The sequence below is a fragment of the Macrotis lagotis genome, chromosome 2 (assembly GCF_037893015.1).
Source record: "Macrotis lagotis isolate mMagLag1 chromosome 2, bilby.v1.9.chrom.fasta, whole genome shotgun sequence".
NCBI classification, from domain to species: Eukaryota; Metazoa; Chordata; class Mammalia; order Peramelemorphia; family Peramelidae; genus Macrotis; species Macrotis lagotis.
Genome location: NC_133659.1, coordinates 70,155,554 through 70,177,232, shown reverse-complemented (window position 1 = coordinate 70,177,232; position 21,679 = coordinate 70,155,554). Strand labels below are relative to the sequence as shown.

Sequence of the window (21,679 nt, the reverse complement as noted above, 5' to 3'; positions counted from 1 at the left end):
TAAGTGGCTTGCCCAAGGCCACACAGCTAGGTCATTATTAAGTGTCTGAGCCTGGATTTGAACTCAGGTTCTCCTGACTCCAGGGCAGTACTCTATAAAACCTCAATCTCTTGATCATTTCCAGGACCATATAGTCACACTCCCTACAGCATTTCTGGATTCTGGGTCAGCAGGAGGAGAAGCTCAGTCTATCAAAGACCTCCTTATTCTTTTCAATGAGTCCAAAGTCATATGGGCAAACCCTAAAGTCTTCCTATACCTGGTAGAGTGTACCACTTAAAGAGGAATTAATGAGGAGCAGTTTTAGTCAGACTTCAGAAAATAGGCGTCATCCCCGAAGATGAAGTGGTCAGTCCAACTAATGAAGTGCCAGTGAGCTGTCCCCCAGGAGATGCCAAACCGCTCACCTCTTTTTCTTTTTCTTTTCTGTGGCTTGAGGGAGGTTTGCTGCTCCTGTAGCTTCCTGCCTGGGCCCACACCCTAAAACCTAGGGCTGTTCCAGGATACCTTGGGCCACCCCAGGGACTTGGGCTAGAACCAGATTGGGGCTGGAATCTTTCTGCCTCCCCTGGGGGCCTCCTGTCTGGGACTGGATGGGCTCTGGTCCAAGATCCCCTGAGGATATTAGCAGTGAAGTCTAGATGGGAGAGTGGGAGTGGATCCTGATTAAGCCATTCCCTAAGACTCAGCTCTGGAATAAGTCAGGATCTATAGGAGGACTTGGATTCTTTCTAAACAGTAGAACTGGTCCAGTTTAAGAGAATCTATCCTCAAAGAGACGGCAAAGAGAGAAAGACAAGATTTTCAAGTCCTGGTGTGATAGTTTGTCTAGGATACTCCTAGGAGGTTCAGAGAAGTCCCTTTAGCATCTATGGCTGTGTACAAAACTGTCTAATATAATGGGGAGGCTATTAAAAATAGCTTAAAAGACTAAAAAATAAAAATAAAAAACAAATTACTCCAATGAATCTTCTCCTTAGCTTATCTGTATGTATTTGTTTGCATGTTTCTTTCCATCATTGGATCATAAACTCCCAGTAGGCAAAGCTTGTCTTTTGCCTCTTTATATTTTTATATAATACGTTTGCTAATTGATAGTTGGAAGAGATATCAGATGTCTGTCAATCCAACTGCTTCATTTGACAGGTGAAGAACAGCAGAGTCCTCTGACTCCCCAGTCATTGCTTTTTTTGTTTTATCACTCCTCAGACCTTCCTACAACCTCTTGCTGCTATGAAACTCCCATTTGTATTTCAGATTTTGCTCCAAACTGTGGCCTGGGCTATCAGTTTCCCTGCCTTCCATCACTGGATACATCTCTTAAGGGCATTATTTCGTTCATCCTTGGATATACAGAAGATGTCAAAAGTTGACTACATCTGGCCACCAGGAGCCAGGTCTGCCTTCAGTGGAAGAGGGACTATAGTAATGGCATGAAACCACAGCAGATCATTTGAGAAAAGGAAAGCTCAAGAAACAGTGATTTTTTCACTCCTGAGGATTACTGAATGTGCATTAATAAGATGATTTTTCCATTGTTTCTGACAAGCAGATTTCTAATTCATTTTTGGAAAAGTCACTATCAACCACATTCCAATTGCTTGAAGGGTTTCACTAGAGATAGTTCTTTTGAGGTAAAGTCATAGAAAAGGATATCTGGAGATCCTGGTTCACCTCCATCTCTCACTGTATTTATTTTGTTATTATCAGAGAAAGTGGTGAAATAGGAAGAAAATGTGTCTCTTGTTTCTTTCTATGGATAGGGTCTTCACTAACTGAATAAAAAATTGTTGTTCTGTATTAGTGAAAATTCATCATCTTCAAACCCACTTTTGTGGGTTTAGATATTGCTAAAGAATTTATGAAAGTAATTCTTCCATTTGACACTCTAAAATTTAATAAGGAATATTGCCTCTACTCCTACCTTTCACTGTCTCTCCTTCTCACCTCTGGTTGCATCTCAGATGCTTTGTAGGAGAACTGATTCACATTTAGTTGATTTACATCAACCCTTTTAGACAAGAAACACAATGAAATCTAGGGTACTTCCCAGCATTTTATCAAAAGCCCATACCATTGAAGCAGAGAAGGAAGTTCTGGACTCTCCTCCTCTGAACAACAAGGGAATCTGAGAAGCAGCGTCAACTTTCCTACCCTTGGCCATATGTTTTCATTTACTTCTTCCTTCTTCAAATCACTAGAGTATTCCAAGCCTACACCATCCTCCACATTGGTAGACTTCTAATATAGATTTGGCTATGTCAATGCTTTCTCAAGAAGCTTCACTTATTCCCTATTATATCTCTGATATAATATATGACACAGTGGAATGTGTTGGACTTGGATTCAGGAAGTCCTGAGGTCAAATTATTTTACTTCACCCTTGCTAGCTATATAAACTTAGGCAAGTCCCTTAACTTCTCTGTCTTTCCTTAGCAACTTGTTTCATGTTGATCTGTTTTTAATAATAATAATAGCATAATAAATTGAGTTGAAATTGACCTGAAACTCTAATATCTGAAGAACTTTCAAAAGAAGACACGTTACTTATAGGTATTAAATCAATCAATATCAAATTATTAAGAACTTACTATAAAATATATATTGTAGGTTGGCTAGGTGGTGCAGTGGATAGAGCACTGGTCCTGGAATCAGGAGGACCTGAGTTCAAATCCAGCCTCAGACATTTAATAATTACCTAGCTGTGTGACCTTGGGCAAGTCACTTAACCCCATTGCCTTGCTAAAACCAGATAGATAGATAGATAGATAGATAGATAGATAGATAGATAGATAGATAGATAGATAGATAGATAGACAGATAGATGATAGATAAATAGATAGATATATAGATATAGATAGATAGTGCCTAGTTCTTGAGATACAATGAAAGGCAATAAAAGCTCAAGGAGATCATATTCAAATGAGGAGGGAAGGAAGGAAGGAGGAAAGGGGCTACACACTGGGCTTAGCACTTGTGAAATATTCATAGCAAGTCAGGAAGGTGAGTGCTATTATTATCATTTTGTTGGGAAAATGAGGTTAATGATTTACCCAAGGTTACATGGCTAGTAAGTTTCTGAGATATTAATTGAACTCATGTCTTCCTGACTCCAGGTCAGTGCTCCATCTACTTATACCATCTAGATTCCCTCTATGAGGCAAATAGCATACTAGTTACTGTGAATATATATAGCATGATAAGAAGCAATCTCAGAAGAAAGACAGTAGGAGAGGAAGAAAGTGAGATTTTGGTTAAATCTTAAAAGAGGTCAGGAAAGCTAAGAGGCAGAGATAAAGACAGAGAACTTTCCAGTCAGTGGATGGATCAATGAAAAGACACAGAGGTGGATGTTAAGAGTATCATGGAAAAGGGACAAAAAGAGGATCATTGTGACTGATCAGCACTTGATATAGAAAGAAGGAAAGTATAAGAGAACTGGAAAGGAGGGGATAGATTGTGAAAGGCCATCTTTTCTAACTCAATCCAGTTCAACACCCCAGGGAACAAAGTTGAAATAAGATCCATTCCTACCTTTCACATACATTTTATTAGGAAAGGTGACATTTGTACAGAGAACCAGGCATTTGTTGAATAAAAGGTTCTACACTAGTTATAGATTAGATGCTTCTTGTGAGTGGACAATTATAGGTGACTCTATCTGTGACACATATCCTTAATAGACTGGAATCTGGTGGTCACAGGACTGGGAAATTGGCCCAACTTATTTCCAATTTTGGGCTTAGTTTACATTAAACATGGAGGTAACATTAAAAATTCCACCCAAATGATTCCCCCCCATTCTGCTTTCCACCTCCTTAAGAAGAAACAGACTTTCATTAAACAATCAGAACATTCCCTTTCAACAACCTTGTGTCATCAGGTTTTTAAAAGTTATGATGCTTAATGTTGATTATTAAATAAGGAGCACAATGAGGGAAGACGCAATATCATGACCCAGTAGATGGAGAATCTCCTTTCTAACAGTTAACTATTCTGAAGAATGGAGTTATCCATTTGAAGGAAAATAAAAACAAGGAAGAAGAATTTAAAAGGAGCTATAGGACTGTTTTTGTTTCTAATTTACAATAGCAGTAACTAACTTGAAGAGGGCCATTTCCTGGTGATGAATGACCACTAGAGTTCTCCAAATGTCTGGGCTGCTGGCTCCTCCCTCATTCTAATTCATCCCCAAGGACTATCCTAGGCATTCATTACACTATTATTTCAGGATTGACAGCTTTTACAGCTACATTCATAGACTGAGTCTAGGGAATTGTGAAACATGTGGGGTTTAGTAAGGGAACAACATCCATGTGAACTGAATTTAGTTGGTACTAGATTCACACCCTGAAATCCTTAAATGAAGTCCCTTAAAGGGCATGAAAAAGAGACGCCTGACCTAAGAAGAATCTTAAAACCTGATGGTTCCATTCTGTTTAACTCAATACAACAAGAATTTTAAGATTCCTACTCTTCACAAGGCATCATGCTAGGCATTGGAGAAAGGAAGACAAAACCCAAATAACCTTTGCCCTCAAGGAGTTTATTTTCTACTGGAGGTGGTGGTGGGGGGAAATAGAGGAAGTAGGACATATAAAGAAATAAATAAATGCAAAATATACAAAGAAATTTGGGTTTGGGGGAACCCCGAGAAGATATGGTACAAAGTTTGTGAGAAGTGACTCTACCTGAATTTTTTTGTTTAATTTTATTTATTTAAGGTAATGGGGTTAAGTGACAGCCAAAGGTCACACAGCTGGGCAATTATTAAGTATCTGACGTCAAATTTGAAATCAGATCCTCCTGAATCCAGGGCTGGTGCTCTATTCACTGTGCCATTTAGCTGCCCGTCTACCTGAATTTTGAAAGAAATTAGGGCTCCTATAAAATGAAAGAATGGAGATTCCACGCATAGAATCAACTGAGGTGCTTACCCAGATCTTTCTTTTCTTTTTTTTTCTTGTCTTGTCTTGTCTTCATCTTCTTTCTTTTTCTTCTTTCTTCTTTTTTTCCTTCTCCTCTTCTCCTTTCTTCTTCTTCTTCCTCCTCCTCCCTATTTGCTTCTTCTCCTTTTTACCTCCTCCTCCTCCTTTTCTCCTTTACTTCTTCATCCCCTATCTGTCCCTCTCCCCTTCTCGCTTTCTTTACTTGAGTCTAGATCTTAATATCTCACCCAGGCTAAATTGAAGCAGTCACTCATGATCTGACCTCACCACTGATTAGTATAAATTTCCTTATCTGACTTGTGCCAAATTGACTGGTCTCCTTTCCCACTGCTCTCACAACATTGATGCTAGACTTGATGTGAATGCCCAGTTCACTTCAACCCTCCTCTATATCAGAACTTCCAAATTTGTGCAATCCACCTTCCTCAGTCTATCCTCATAGTAAAGACTGCAAGTCCACACTACCATGTATAGCAGTGTCCATGTCTTCCAGCTTCAAATGCAGTATCTGTTCCATTTTACCTATTGACTTATTGGACTGTTTTCTCTTCAACTTCTTGTAACACAATTTCTGACTTCATCACTTACCTGAAACTACTCTCTCCAAAGTACCAATGATCTATTAGCTAACAAATATTATGGTTTCCTCTCCCTCAGTTCTCATCTTTTTTTTGTTGTATTTACTATATTTGATTCATTGACCACCTTCTCCTTATGGACATTTTCTCCTCTCTGCATTTTCATGACATTACTTTCAGCTGATTTTTTTTCTCCTACTTGTCTGACCACTCCTTCTCAATATTCCCTGTTAGCTCAAAATTCAAGCCTTGACCCTTATGTATGAGGATAACTCAGAGATCTTATTTGGCTTTCATCTTCTCTTAGCCTACAATCTCTCCATTGGTGACTCCTTCAGTTTTCATGGGTTTAATTTTCATCACTTTACAGATGATTCTCACTGATCTAAGTCTCCAGCCCAGTCTCACTTTTTAATTTTAGTCTTTTATCACCAATTATTTGACATTTCAAGTTGAATGTCCTATAGACAACTGAAACTCAACATGTTCTAAATTGAATGAATTATGTTTTCTTCCAAACCTACCCCTCTTTCAAATCCCCCTATTTCTTTCAAAGTCACCATTCCCAAAATCTCCTAGATTTATTAGATCATTGTTACACTTAATTCTTGATATGCAATCAATTTCCATATCTTGCCATTTGGTCCTACACAACATCTCTCACATCTGATCCTCCACCTAGCTACCATTTTCATATTTGCAAATGTTCTCTTTGTTTCATGTTTCTCTTCTTAGTCCAATGCATCTACTACATATCTTCAGCAGATCTAAACATGTAACTCCCCCATTCATTAAATTCCAGTGGCCCCTATTATCTCTACAATAAAATGTGTGATAGATAATGAAGCTAGAGAGATAGAGAAATCCTTTCGTATTCTGATCCCACACGATTTCTCTATCTCTCTAGCTTCATTATCTATCACACATTTTTCCCACTCTCTACAATTCAAACTATCTTTTTACTTCTAAGTGTTCCATTTCCTATCTATATACATATATATCTATAATTTATTTTCTCCTCCTCTCCACTTCATAGAATCATTCTCTCCCTTTCAGATAAAATATAAGTGCAATTTTCTCCATGAAGACCTTTCTAATCCTTGTCCTCATAAATTTTAGCATCTTCCCTTCTGAATTACTTTGAATTTAACTCCTTTGAATTTTGTTCTGGATATATACAAAAATCTATACCTATAAATATAAACATCCACACAAATATATCTAGATGTATAGATCATCTATCTACCTCTCTACCTATCTACCTGTCTGCCTATCTATCTATCTATCTATCTATCTATCTATCTATCTATCTATCTGTCTGTCTACATGTTCTCCTAATACAATGTAAGCTTTTGGGGAATAGGGATAATTTCATTTGAGGGTAACAGTATCTCCAGTACCTCATATAGTTCCTGGTATATAGTAAATAAATGTTTATTGATTGATAGACATATTATCAGTTCTTCATTTTTTAATGTAAAATATTTGTGAGCTCAGGGTGGCTAGGTGGCACAGTGGATAAAGCACTGGCTCTGGAGTCAGGAGTACCTGGGTTCAAATCCGGTCTCAGACACTTAATAATGACCCAGCTGTGTGGCCTTAGGCAAGTCACTTAACCCCATTGCCTAGCAAAAACCTAAAAAAAAATATGTGTGAGCTCATATAGGATTGGGGTATAGTAGATACCTCAGTAATGGATTTAGGGTCACTTTTAAAAGAAAATTCATATAAATTACATGGAAATTCCTCTGTAAATAACTTAAATATACTGATGTGTGTGTAATATAATAAGGCTTACCCGGGATAAGAAAATATAAGTAAGTAGAAAAGGTAAATGACCTACATATACTGCCTTTAGGGAGTTAGGCATAAATTAATCTATTGTAGCCACCACTGAATAAAGCATAGGCAGGACCATTTGGATTTTTTTCTTTGTTTTCATGAGTTGCTGTGACCAAAGAACTAGTGGCTAACCTAGTGATATTGACCATCTCCATGATCTCTCAGAAGTTCACTACAGTGGGTTGATTCAAAATAGAGTAAGTAAACTTCCTTCTCTTTACCCTAATAAGATAGATTATCAGTAGAATACATAAACTGATCCTTGGTTATCCATCGCCATAAATATATAAGGAAAGTACCTTCTTTTTCATTCATCTATTTACTTAATCCTATGTTATTCAATTCTACCTTCATTTTTTTGTAATGTATTACATCCTATTTGTACTTTTCATATGATTATTCATTGCCTCTTGGTGATGTCCATTTTCAAATTTTTGGAGACTACAGGGTTCCATAACTCCCAGTCATATGAGAACAGCAGCAGATTATTTGACATTTAAAATAGAGGTCTATTTGTGGATTTGATGTCATTAAGAATTGTACAATGTTTGAAAAACAATTCAATCTGTTCTCTTCTTCTTATTTAATTTTTGGACCAACCAATAGTCTATTTGTTGATGCTAAACATATGCTGATATGTGAGCTCTTAGGGTGACTATTCTACTGCACATTATGTCATGAAAAATAGGCATTTTTTATCCACTTGGCATTTGTTGGGTGGATATTTCTGCCACTCTTTTAAGTCACTCATAAATACATAAATCATCTAGGATCTCTCTTTCAGCAGGGATCAACAATTTATGATCTAAAGGCCAAATACAGTGTAGGATCTAAGAGTTATGAGACAAGAAAGTCATTTCTATAATTTAAAGTATGATAATACTTTTTCTTTAAATGTAAAAGAAAAATTTTAATTCTCAGCCCCTTATCTATGGGGTTCTAGAGTTTCATACAATTGGCACAATGGTATCTGCAATCAGAGCATCAAGAGAACTCTCCAATCTATTGGGAGTCTCTCTTAGACTGAGACTTTGAGGTAAATCTTTTCTAACACATTGGTGAACATGTCTCAATATTTTATGTCTTATCTGATTGATAATCAGACTATTTCAAAAATGTATCTGTATTATAATCTTAAATGAATCCTAAATAATTTTGTTATAGTCATGAAAAATACATTGTTAGAGGCATTATTTTGTAGTAATAACTAGATATTTTTCAGTTAAGAGTATTTAATCTGGTATTTGCTACATTATTTAATTAATTGTATGATGTGGGGTAGATCTGGGACAACCTACCTATTCACTTCTAATACCATCATCAAGCTTGTTCTTGATACCCATATAGATAAAGTTCTCTCTCTCTCTCTCTCTCTCTCTCTCTCTCTCTCTCTCTCTCTCTCTCTCACACACACACACACACACACACACACACACACAACACATACACTGCTTATGGATGGGAAACAAGACAAGACATTTAGCTGGATTCATTGGGGATAAAAGGCACATATTTTTCTAGGACTATACTTGATATTTTTCAGGCATGATAGAATTTTCAACACTGTTAACATTAAAATGAAGCTTACCCATTCAAACTTCAAACTTCCCTATTTCTGTCAAAGGCATGAATATTCTTCCAATCTCCTAGGTTTAACTTTGCCATTTTCCTCCATTTTTCCCTTTGTATAACCTGACAACCATTTTGATCTCCCCCCCAAAATCTTTCATCTTTGACCTTCTCTCTATTCACTCAGTTACCCTGTAGATAGCAGCGGTGGATGTAATGCTGATCCTAGAGTCAGGAAGACCTTACTTCCAATCTAGCTTTATATAATCACTAGTTGTGTGACCTTGGGCAAGTCTCTTAACCTCATGGAACCTCAGTTCCTCATCTGTAAAATGTATAAAAATATCACGTATCATGATATTTGCAAAGCATTTAACACAGTGTCTGACACCAAACAGGTATTTGATAAATGTTCCCATCTTAGTTCAGTCCCTTATCACTTCTCACCTAGGATGTTGCTACAGGTTAATTCATCTCCCTATCCCAATCCTCTCCTTACATCTTGCTACTGAACAAATTTTCCTAGATTGCAAAACTAGCCATGCCACTCTCCTACTTTGCTAAGTCAGACAACTTAGGTTATAATATCAGTTCTTTTACTTCTTTGGATGACTTTGAGCAAATTACTTAACCTCTCTCTCTCTCTGGATTTCTACTCGCTCATTTATAAAATTATTTGGTTGAACTAGATGACCTCTTATGAACTTCCAGTTCCAAATCTAAGACCAGTCCTAGGAGGTTGGAGTAACCAGTTATGGGATGAATGATTTCCAGATGAACCTTGGTAGATATAGCAAGTGATACAAAAATATCTCAAGAGATGTTATTTCTGGTAGAGCTTCTGAAGAATATCATCAAATTCCCCAGGGAATATCACATGGGGTTAACTATATATCTGAGTCTCTAAAATTCATAAGTAGAATATTTTTTAAGATAAGATGGTAGAAGCAAAACTGCTTTTCAACAGATATGCCATGATGCAAGTCATGTAGTCATGAATCTGTAGTCAAAGGGTCTGTGTTTGAATTTGGTTCTATTTGACCTTTTTGGTAAATTGCTTACCTTTTCTGTAACTCAGTTTCTCCACCTATAAAACAAGGAGATTTAGACTAGATAGACTCCAAGGTCCTTTCCAACTGTCGATTTATGACCCATGAAAATTAGGACAGAGGACCACAGAACCCTTCAGAGTTGTTTCTCATCCTCTCCTGTTCTATTGTACACAAATCTTTCTTGGAAAAATAAGTTGGGCAAGAAGGCTAGGGAACAATTTAGCAGCTATAATTCTTTCCTTGCTTAAAAGAAAGGGGGAGAAACAAAAACCAGATTCCATGGTAATTTGCTAAACTGCTTTGGGGAAGGAGATAATCAAATGAGTAGGAACACAATACATATTTTATTTCTATAGTGCCTTTCCCAGCAGCCAGAGAAAGCACTTCCCATCATCAGTGAGTCTTCAAAGGAAACCCTTGGTTAAAAATAAAAGATGAAAGGCCAAAAGTTATACAAATATTTTACCCTGCTGTACCTAAGGAAGGAAACTTTAATAGAGCATCTAATGGGACATAATGCAGAAGCATTGGTGGTAGACTTCCTAAAGAAAGAAAAAACCTTGAAAAGCTAAGGAGGCCTGAAGAGGAGGACTAAGCAAGTGGGAATGTAGTGATAGGGGATTCAAATATTATTGCAAGTAATTTATATACAATGAAGATTGTTAAAGTAACAATGATGAAGGTTCCAGGGAAAAAGTGAAGCATGAAACAAAATGACAGATAACAGAAATGGAATGATCCTACTACGTAGATTGAGTTCAAAGATTGATTACAGCAGTGGTTGGGGTGCCAAGAGGATTGGGTTGTGTTCTTGGCTCTGTCCCTGAATGGGAATCAGGATACTTGGGTTGTCTCCCAAACTCCACCAAAAATTCACTGTGACCTGGGAGAAATGTCTCCATGCCTCAATTTATCATTCAAATAATGGACACATTAATATCTGCTTCCTAGAGATTCTTAAAGGATCAGTGAGGTCATAAATGTGCATTTCTAGAAAAGGTTACTCTCATATTCTCCCCCTTCCCCTTTCCAATCTCATAGTTACAGGCAAGTTTTTATATTCACTACATAAGGGGAGATACAGAAACAACATAACAAGACCAGAAAGTAACTTTAAAAATCACTTACTTGTGTTTGACTTTACATTGGATACTTCCTTTTTTGTAGCAATGGTCGGGAGGGGGGACGGGGGGGGGGGGAAGATCCTCAGAATTTCTGACCAAAACAGAAGCAATTTCTATTTACACTCACTCTGAGCCATCAGAATTCAAACAATAACCATGTGAAGCTTGAGTTGGGGCCTACTGCTGACCAATCAATGAGGCCCAGAGTGGGTTTAAGGAATGATCCATTAAAAAAAAACGAAATCAAGTCCATGATCCCCAAGATAGCTTGCTAGGTTTCAGCAATCAAAATTGATAATTGGGCATAGCAATTGCAAGTAAGGGTATGATTCCCTGTGTGGACAGGAGGGGAGGGAGGGAGGGAGAGGAGAAAGGAGAGAGAGGAGGTAGATAGAAAGAGTCATGAAGGAGGGAGGGCAAGGCGTGAAGGCATGAAGGATTGAAGAAGTTGCATTGCCCAATTGTAAGTCATCAGTTGGGTCCCCAGTGGGCAGCTATTACTACTCATAGGTAATTGTGAAGACTATATATTGAACTGTGAATATCTATTCCATACAACTTGTTCTTCTTTTAAAGTATATAATCAATTCAACATGCTGTTCTCAAAGCTATTCTGCTTGACTCTGATTCCTTCTTTTTCCTCTACTGTTCTCTGAATATTTAAAAATATACTTTGATGACTTTAATTTTTTTCTTTCTTTTCTTTTTGGTAAATCTAGCAGATGTTGTGTAAATGCTATTTTTGATTATATTAATTCTAGTTATTATTATCTTTATTAATAATATTATCCATTGCCATTCCCTTATCTTCAGCCCCAATTAAGAAAAAACTAAAAGCAAACCTGAAAAGTCAGTTCTTAATTCAAGTGAGGGATTTGGGAGATAGCTCAAAAATTGAGTTAGAGAGATCAGAGTTTGAATTTTTAGACATTCCATGGATATTTTTGGTGACTTGATTTAAGTAGGGATAATGATATTGGAACTATCTCCTTCACAGGAGTATTAGGAAAAATTGCTCTGTAGAATAATGCAATTTAAATGTATATTATTACTACTCTGGGATTTACTGACCAATGTAAATTATGAAGTGAAGTGGTAGGAACTTTATTATACCACTCTTTAATCAAAGTATTAGCATCTAGCATGTACTAGCATGAGAAAGCTAGAACATGTACTGGAAGCTCACTACCCTTTACAGATTATTAGGCAACAAATTGCTGTACTATAAATTCAACAAATAGACTGATTTGAAACCAAAGTACTCACTGCAGACAAAACTGTTGTCTATAACACCCAGACATCACAATGATTCATAGCAATTAGATAATATTTTATTATTACTGTTGGGAGAGAGAGAGCTATTGTTGTGGTACCATAAGTCCATATAAACTACACAGAAGCAAATTGTGTATTGTTCTAACTGGTTTGCCCTCACTGAAACCATGTTAGCTGACCCATGAATGATGATACATGTGTCAGTGTGCCATAAGTATGCAAAAGGATTCACAGAGGAAAAATTTCCAAGAAACTTCCCCCTCCTCCTTTCCCTGCTCCATTTCAGTCTTGCCTACTTCTGAGTAGTGCATGCTTAGTCCCCAGGTTTCTATTATCAAATCTAATGATAACAGTGAGTATCTCGTTCAAGAGTACTAAGTTAGAAATGAAGAGAGAACAGTTCTTATAAAATAAAGGCAACAGTTTAAAGTTTAAAAAAGACAAGTTATTCTTCTCCTCAATTTAGTCATACTACAATTGGTCAGTTCAAATATCTCTAAATACTTTGTTGCCATTATTGTTGAGTCATTTCATGATTCTATTTGGGGTTTTCTTGGCAAAGATACAGATATAATTTGCCATTTCCTTCTCTAACTCATTTTACAGATGAAGATACTGAAGCAAACTGAGTTAAGGGACTTGCCCAGGGTCACAAAATTGGAAATCTATGAGGCTGAATTTGAACTCAGAAAAACTCATCATTCTGACTCCAGCCCTGATATACCCATCCACTAAACCAACTAACTACCTACTCCTATAGTACTGCCCCTAAATTTTAAGGACAGTTAATTCTCCTGTCCTTCATCCTTGAAGAAGATCATGATGTCAGGGAGATGATACCATGACATTCACATAAACTGGATTTGAACGGTGGGGTGGGGGGGTGCTGTGCTAAGTCACCGGTCTCACTTTCTCCTCTAGAACTATCTGGGTCCCATGGCCAGATATGAATCAAAATGCCTGGAGATAGCTCTGGATGTGAGACAATTGGGGTTAAATAATTTTCTCAAAGTCACACAGTTAGTAAGGATTTGAACTCAGGTCCTCCTGACTTCAGGGTTAGAGTTCTACTCACTTCAGCATCTAGCTGTCCCTTAGAATAAATGAGACAATTAGTAAATGTTTCCTGTCTCAAGCATTATGCAAAGTATTGAGGTACAAACAAAAAAAAAGTTTTTGCTCTCAAGTCGTTTATCTTCTAATTGGGTAAGACAACACATAAAAGAAAATTCAACTAGAGGATAGATATAATGGTCCCAAAGAAGCCATGATTCAGTTAATCCAGAATTTTAAAAAAAGTCTATTTTTGCATACTATTCCATTAATCCAACAAATTAATCCTAAATAGGAATATGGAGCTCAATAAAACACAGTTTTTACTTTCAAGAAGAAATGTATAGTCAAATAATGGGGGAAACAGACAAATATACTAGCAAATTTAGTAGGAATGGGGAATATGGTGGATAGCTAATAAGAGAAGAGGAAACAAATATCCTTGTTATATTAACCAAGGTCCTCTCACTCACTCTAAGGTTTGAAGAGAGTAAAAGATTAGCTCTCATTTAGCATATCCATCAAGGATACCTGAAGAAGGTGGCACATATAGTCAATTCTTAAAGGAATAGGCAGGGTTTCAAATGACAAATATGGAAGTTAGACTATTCTTGGCATTCAGAAAATTCTGAAAAAAAGACAGAGAAGATGGTCAGTTTGGGATAAATTCAGGAAATAAGGGTGGGAATGAAAATTACAACGAAATTACAGATTACCATTAATGTCAAGCTAAGAAATCTGAAATTTATTCCATAAATGAAGATGATCCATCAAAAGATTTGAAACAGGGAGTAGTACTAATGAGACTTTAAAAACAAGTCAGGAGTTTATTAAGAATAAATTGGAGAGAGAGAAACTGGAGGTAAGGGATTAGAAGATTACTACATTAGCACAAACAAAAAGTGATAAGGGCATAAACTAGTATAATAGAAATGAAAATGGCACTTAGGAGTTAGATACTAGCTGTTGGCAAGGTAGAATTGATAAGATCCAATAAATGATGGCTTAAGAAAGTGGTAAAAGAGGAAATAGAGAAAAAGATTCAAATTTGAGTCAGAAGGACATAGCACAAGTCCCTATGTTTTACATGTAGGGAAACTGAGACATTGAGAGATAGTGATTCGCCCAAAGTCCCAAAGAGAGTAATAAGAGAAGGGATATTAACCAAGTTCCTCTCACTCAGAGATCAATCTTCTTTTCTCTGTTCTCTGTTGCTTTTGATAACTTCCATATTTCAAGTTGAAGTGACTTGGATAAAGATGAATCCATCAACAGAAATGTGGGAAGCAAGAAAGGTCAAGTTTAAGGGGAAGCTAGGGAAGTCTTAGAGAAGGGTGAAAACAGTTCGGAAAAGACATGATGGGTAATGTCATCAGACATTTGCTAAGGATAAAGATAATGATTGTCATATAACATTGAAGACCCAGCAGAATTTGTGTTAGACCCAGATGACTCAGTTTCATAATATTTACATCAATTCTTGGCAGTCTAGGAGTAAAAACAGAAAACAAGTTGATTGAGTTTCTAAGACTGAATCAAACTTGCAAGGCTGGCTGAGATTTGAGAAGTGGGAAGGTACAATGGGAGGGCAGAACAGATTCAGTCAGAATGAGGAAAAGATCCTTCAGTTGGTGTGTGAAATGTTGCTAATGCTGTCAGACATGGTAGATATGCTGGTTTATTTTTGCTCAATTTTTAACACCATGGTCATTGTTGTTGGTCTGCTTGGCTCTGATAGCTCACTAGGCGGGGAAGGGAGATGAGGAGTCATCTTCAGAAATGAATGTGATGTCAGAATTAAACTCATCCAAAAAACTATTATCTAAATTGAAAAAAGTAAAAGAAAAATGACAGCTGGAATATAGAAACTTGTAACCAGAGATAAGGATTTCATAAAGAAGAAGGAAAAAAGGAGTTGATTTAAGAACTTCAATGAGGTAGAAAACATCCAGGATTTAGCCTGATATTGGAGGCAGGCAATCCATTTCCAGGTGATAATGAAATCTAAAATAAGACTGTTCTTCTGGGTGGCAAAACTGAGTGGAGATTTAGGTCATTGGAACCAAATAGATCAAGGAATTCTGAAGCTCAAATTTTGAAAGAGGCACTAATATGGGAACTGATACATTGTGAAAGGTTTCAGGGAAGGGAAAGTAGTTTCAGGGGACTCCTACAAGCAGATGCCAGATTACAAGATGCTGAAGAATTATAGACTATTATTAGTTACATTTAAGTTAACAGAATGGAAGAGGTGGGATAATAGTTTGAGGGAACAATAAAGTTTAAGGTCTTTATTTCTACTACAGGATAGTAAAAACAGTGGATATATACAAGCATATTTTTTAAATGGAGGGAAAAGAATCTAGAGAGGAAAAGATTGAAGATAGAAAAGAGAGAGTTAGGTGGGAAATGGTGGTTGATACAAGATCCCAAGACAAGCAGGAGAGGATGCTGGGATGCATTCTCCATTGATCTTCACCTTATAAAATCCTGAACTTCCAAGAAAGGACTATGTATTATGTAAAATTCTAGGTTTTCTAAAACTTGTAAAACTTTAGGTTGAACCATATAAGGCCTGCAAAATCATTGATATGGCACTGCCAATGCAACCACAGCTAGGCCCAAAATTCAATAAATCTAGGAGCTAGGACTCAAAATTCAATAAATCTAGGAGCTTTTTAAGGTAAGGATTTTTAAGTTGATTATTTTGTATGACTGCAAATGATATTATAAATATCCAAATAGCCCATGGCAGAAAAAAAGTTCCCTATCTCTGTCTTAGGTTATTCCCCTGGTTCCAAGTTTTCTATCTCTCTATGATATGAAATAGAAGTAATGATAAGTGTTAAATGATAATAGAAATTATTATGTGGGGCAATTAGGTGATGTGTTGGATAGAGTACTGGTCCTGGAATCAGGAGGATCTGAGTTCTAATTCAGCTTCAGTCACTTAACAATTACCTTGCTGTGTGACCTTGGACAAGTCACTTAACCCCATTGCCCTGCAAAAAAACACCCCAAAAATGTTATGTGATGAAACTAGTGGGGGGATAGGGAGAATCATCTATAATAGTGCAAATGTGAAAGGCATAATGGAGGAGGGAACATTTCAGCTGGGTCTTGAAGAATGGGAAGGAGGTTCAGTAAGCAAAGATTGAGTTTATTTTTTTTTATTTTTAAGTTTTTTCCAAGGCAATGGGTTAAGTGGCTTGCCCAAGGCCACAACTAGGTAATTATGAAGTATCTGAGGTCAGATTTGAACTCAGGTACTCCTGACTCCAGGGCCAGTGCTCTATCCACTGCGCCACCTAGCTTCCCCTAGAGATTGAGTTTAAAGTACTTAATAGGTTTATTACATCTGTGTGGGAAAATATCAGCATAAAACATATATATAGTATATGTGTATGAATGTATATTCCTATATTAATATACACATTTAGATGAACACATACTTATGCAGATATATACGTACATATATATATAGACACACACCTCAGAAAGTTGTGAGAATCATAGGAGATAATGGAGATTAAAACAGTTCATTACCAAACGCTGCTGTATATAAGGGAAGGCATTAATGAATAATGATTAAATTCAACTTTTTTCTTTAAAGATGTAGACTTGATAAAATGTAAACCACAGCCACCACTAATATATATTTATAATCATCTATTTTTTATGACTCAATTAGCATGTGTATCTTGAGAAAGTTAAATTGCATGTTTTTCTTAGACACAAAATGAGATTAAAACATTAAAAGGAAATATGGATTTCCAGTCTCTTTCAAAATCATATTTTTAAAAATTATTACTATTAGTGCTGAAGGAAATCCAATTTTGGAACGAAATGATAGATACCCCAAACTATAAGAAAGTATCACCTTGTTTTTGACACAGCTACCTATAAAAGAAGTAGTGTGGAAGCAAGGTATGGACTGAGACCATTAAAGATGATTCATATATCAGCCATTCAAAGCCTTCAGAGGTGCAGTGTCCCTGGACCTTTGGTTCATTCAGGCCAAAGGTCAACACCAGCCAAGAACTCTGATGACAGGAAGCTGAAGAAGGGGCCTTGGGAACATATGGAACCAGGGAACTTAGTATACGACACATTTGAGCCTAGGATGTTGTATATATTGCAAGTCAATGGAAATATACTCAATGGATTAATTTTGAATAAATCAGACATATTTTTGTAACCTTCTGCTTAAGCAATAATTCACAAGCCTATCTTTTTTCATTACATTGCCCACTTGATACCATTTCAGTATTTTCTATAGGTCCATAAATAGTTACCTAAGGAACAGACTGCAGTATTGATGAAAGACCCCAAGTTCTCTTGATGACTGTAAAATACTCATGTGTCCTTAGATAAGTCATTGATCTTTCAGATACTTACTAGCTATGTAATCCTGTGCAAACCAATTGACCTCTGTTTGCCCCAGTTTTCTCAACTGTAAATGTGTATGATAATAACATCTACCTCATTCGGTTGTTAGAATCCGATTGTGTTGTTTTTTTTAAAGGGTTTATCATAGAGTCTGCAATATAGTGATTGCTACATAAATGCTTCTTCCCTTCCCTTTGACTTTTCTAGGCTTCAGTTTTTCATCAATGAAAGAAATAGTTTAAAAAAATGGAATCTTAGATTTGGAAGGAACCCCAAGGATCATTTAGTCTCATCTTTACCTGAAAGGGAATCTGTGTCTAATCATTTGAACTAATAGTCCCTTTTAATATTAGGCATTAGAAATGAAGCTAAGATGAATGTCTACAGGATCAGAAAGACATCAATGCATTTTTATCCAAGGATGGGGGTTGTTATCCTGTATGAAAAAGCAATCAGTCAGTCAGTCAACTAATTTTTTTAATTAGTTAAATTAAGTTTCAATGATGGTGCAAGGATCCTAATAAAGGGGGAGAGGAATAATTCCTACTTTCAAGGAACAGAATCTACTAGAAGAGGCAACATGCAAACAACCACAAACAAGACATATACAGGATAAATTAGGCGTCATCTCAGAGGGAAGGCACTAAGATTAAACGACTATTTTTGCAAAAGGTAAGACTTTTTCTGAGTCTTGAAAGAAACCAAGGAAAATTCTTTCTCCTCTTATTCTCCAGGAAGTAGGAACTGGTTGTAGTTTTAGAAATGGAAATGACCTTTAAGGACATTTAGTTCAATTTTCCTACTCTAGTCCTATTTTCAGATGAGAAAACTAAGTTATAAAAATATCTCAGCTTTGCTATTCCTCTAGAATGAGGGGAGAAAGAAGCTCTCTTTTCAAACATGGTCACACCCCCAAATCTTAGATGAGAATACACTAAAAATTTTTGCCTGGTCTTGTACTCTTACATCTCAGCATTACTCTAAATCCTTGGGGAAGAGGGTACATCACTCTGATTTAGCCCACAATTCACTATCTTGTTCATAGGGATGTTGTAAGTTTTCTTTCTGAAAGTTAGGTACCCTAAGTCTGAGTACACCTGCCCTACCAGTAAATATATGTGTATATATGTGTGTGTGTCTATGTTTGTGTGTGTGTGTGTGTGTGTGTGTGTGTGTGTGTGTATAATATCAATAGTAAACATGCCCTTACAAGTGTGGAAAAAGAGAAAAAGAGATTTGGGGGAAGTTAACCATAGTGGAACATAATCATATTTTTAATCAGCATTAGAGAAGGGATGTGAATTGAAACCCCCTTCTGACTCATTCCCCCCAAAATTCCAAAATGGGCCCAGGAATTGCTTGCAATTAAAGGATGCAATGTTATCAGTGTGTCCTAGGAGAATGTAGCCTTGGGAAAAGAACATTATGACCACTGCAACCTGGACTGGACCCAGGAACAAGGTCAGCATATTCTGATAATTAGCAAGAAGGGATTATAGGGGGAAAGAAATCATCCTCATATCATCACTTGAGGCAAATGTAGCTTTTTTTTTTTCCTGAGTTCCAATCAAGATTCTAAGATAGGTCAATTTTATTGACTAAATATGCTTTGAACTATTGTTATCTACACACCCTCTTCGATTATGTCGAGCAGATCTGCTGCTTTCATTTCCAAAAGAAGGAAGATCATGGTTACTTGGAGAACGATAAATAAGTAGGCGTGGTTTCTCAAAGCAAAAGTTTCAGTTGCCAGGCTTGGCATTGCTCAAGCACTAAGAGAATTCAGGTCATAAGGGGTAAGATAGCAGTGGTCAGGAATCCCTTTGTGCCCAGAATTTGAGGGTTTCATAGTTTAGCATGTGCATATATACAACTGTGTTTGATATAGATCTGCCCATACAAACTCGTGCCTAATTTATTCTTTAGTAAATTCACATGGCTTAAGAATCTCAGTTAGTTTCCCCAGTACCAGAGAAAGATGTTGGTGTCTGTCAGTTTGCCTGTTAACATGTTACCCAAGAGTAAGCAGCCAATTTGCACTGCTTCTGTCAATCACATGCGGCTTGGAAACCTCCACACATTCCAGATACATTCTGTGTAAACTAGAGAATCATATCCCATTTCCACTGGTTGAGATTCACGCACATAAAACTTGCTTTTCATACAGTATCACATCAAAAGGAGTGACGGAAGAATAAGTAGTGATCACAGTTAATCAGTCTCCTTGTCAAGCCTGAGACAAAATGGGCAGACTATGTTTCAGATCTTTACTTTCCTCACAATTCCATGCTTGTGAGCTACATGATGTAAAGCCTAGGATTGTCTTCATTTCTTGGTAATCTATAATATGCTTAAATCATCATGTGGTTCACATATGATATGATTCTCATTCTGAATAAATATAACTATTATATGTTTTGTCAATACCTCCAAGAGCCTCTGGGATGAGCGTGGTCATGGATCTCAGCATATCATTTGTTTTGCTCTCAGAAATATAATATAAAATAAATAAGAAAATCAATTAAGAGGCAGAATGGACTAGCAAAGAATTGGACTAAAACTCCACAGACATAAAGTCCAGTCTAATAGGTCACAAGGAATGTTGAATAAGAGGGAAGAAGAAAAATGTAAAATTTTCCCACCTGGTTAATTGGATTAAAAAGATCCTATGATACTTCGGAGCAGAAAAATAGGGAAGTCAATACAAACAGCAATATAGGTACCCATTTGCTAATGATAACAGATTGTGTAAGACTGCTACTTCACTTCTTCTCTCTTCTTCCAAATTTGACTTCAAATGTAGTAAAAATTCTTTTGTGAATAAACTGTGAACTAGCAGGGTGCAATATACTATAAGTATCTTAAAGTGAACTTAAAGTTTTAATAGTAGAGCTGACAAAGAAGAGGAATAAGAATGACTTAATGGTAACTATAAATATGTCTAAATGACATAGGATATCTAAATATATGCTGTATAAATGTATATTATACTTATATATTATGTATAATATACTTACATATTATATATGTGTATTATGAATATTTATAATATACATATGGTATGTATATATCATACACATATATGTATATATAATATGAATATAAATTTCTTTGTAGAAATATATGATATATACATAAAAATATAAATTTAAATGATAACTAGAACTGAATGATAGCTGGTTGGAAGAATGAGTGATAATGTAACTGTAAGCTCTATTCATTTATTTATAATTATATTTATGCTATTAATAACCAGTATAACCTTAAATTACTTAAACACTCCTCATCTGTTAAATAAGGAATCTGTATATAAATCATCAGTCTCTCTATATAATAACAATAAAACTTCATCATGCAGAGAAATTCTATTCAAAATAACTATAGAATATCTGAAATATTTGGGAATCTACCTACCAAGACACACATGGCAATCATATAAAATAAACTAAAATACTCTTCACAGAATAAAGACAGAGTTAAATAACTGGAAAGATTATTGACATTAGAACAATGTCAATAAAATGACAGTACTACTTAAATTACTTTATTTATGCCATATGAATCAAACTAGCACAGATACTTTATAGAGCTAGCAAAAACAATTACAAAATTTATCTGGAAGAATAAAATATAAAGAATACCATGAAAATAAGTAAAAATAAAAAAACAGAAATGGAATGTAGCAGTAAGTGATCTCAAATTATATTACAAAGCAATAATCTTAAAATTTGTTGGTACTGGTTCAAAAAATAGAAAAGTTGAAGACAAGCTCGAGAAGCAAATAAACATATCATCATAGTGTTCAATAAACAAAGAGTTCAACTACTAAACTAAGGAATTAGTATTCA

At 36.1% G+C, this 21,679-nt stretch overlaps 1 protein-coding gene across 3 annotated transcripts in view; it reads right to left on the bottom strand.

Moving 5' to 3' along the window:
- Positions 1 to 21,679, bottom strand: part of PAPPA2 (pappalysin 2) — a 372,249-nt gene that overhangs the window by 142,019 nt on the left and 208,551 nt on the right. The window lies entirely within an intron of this gene.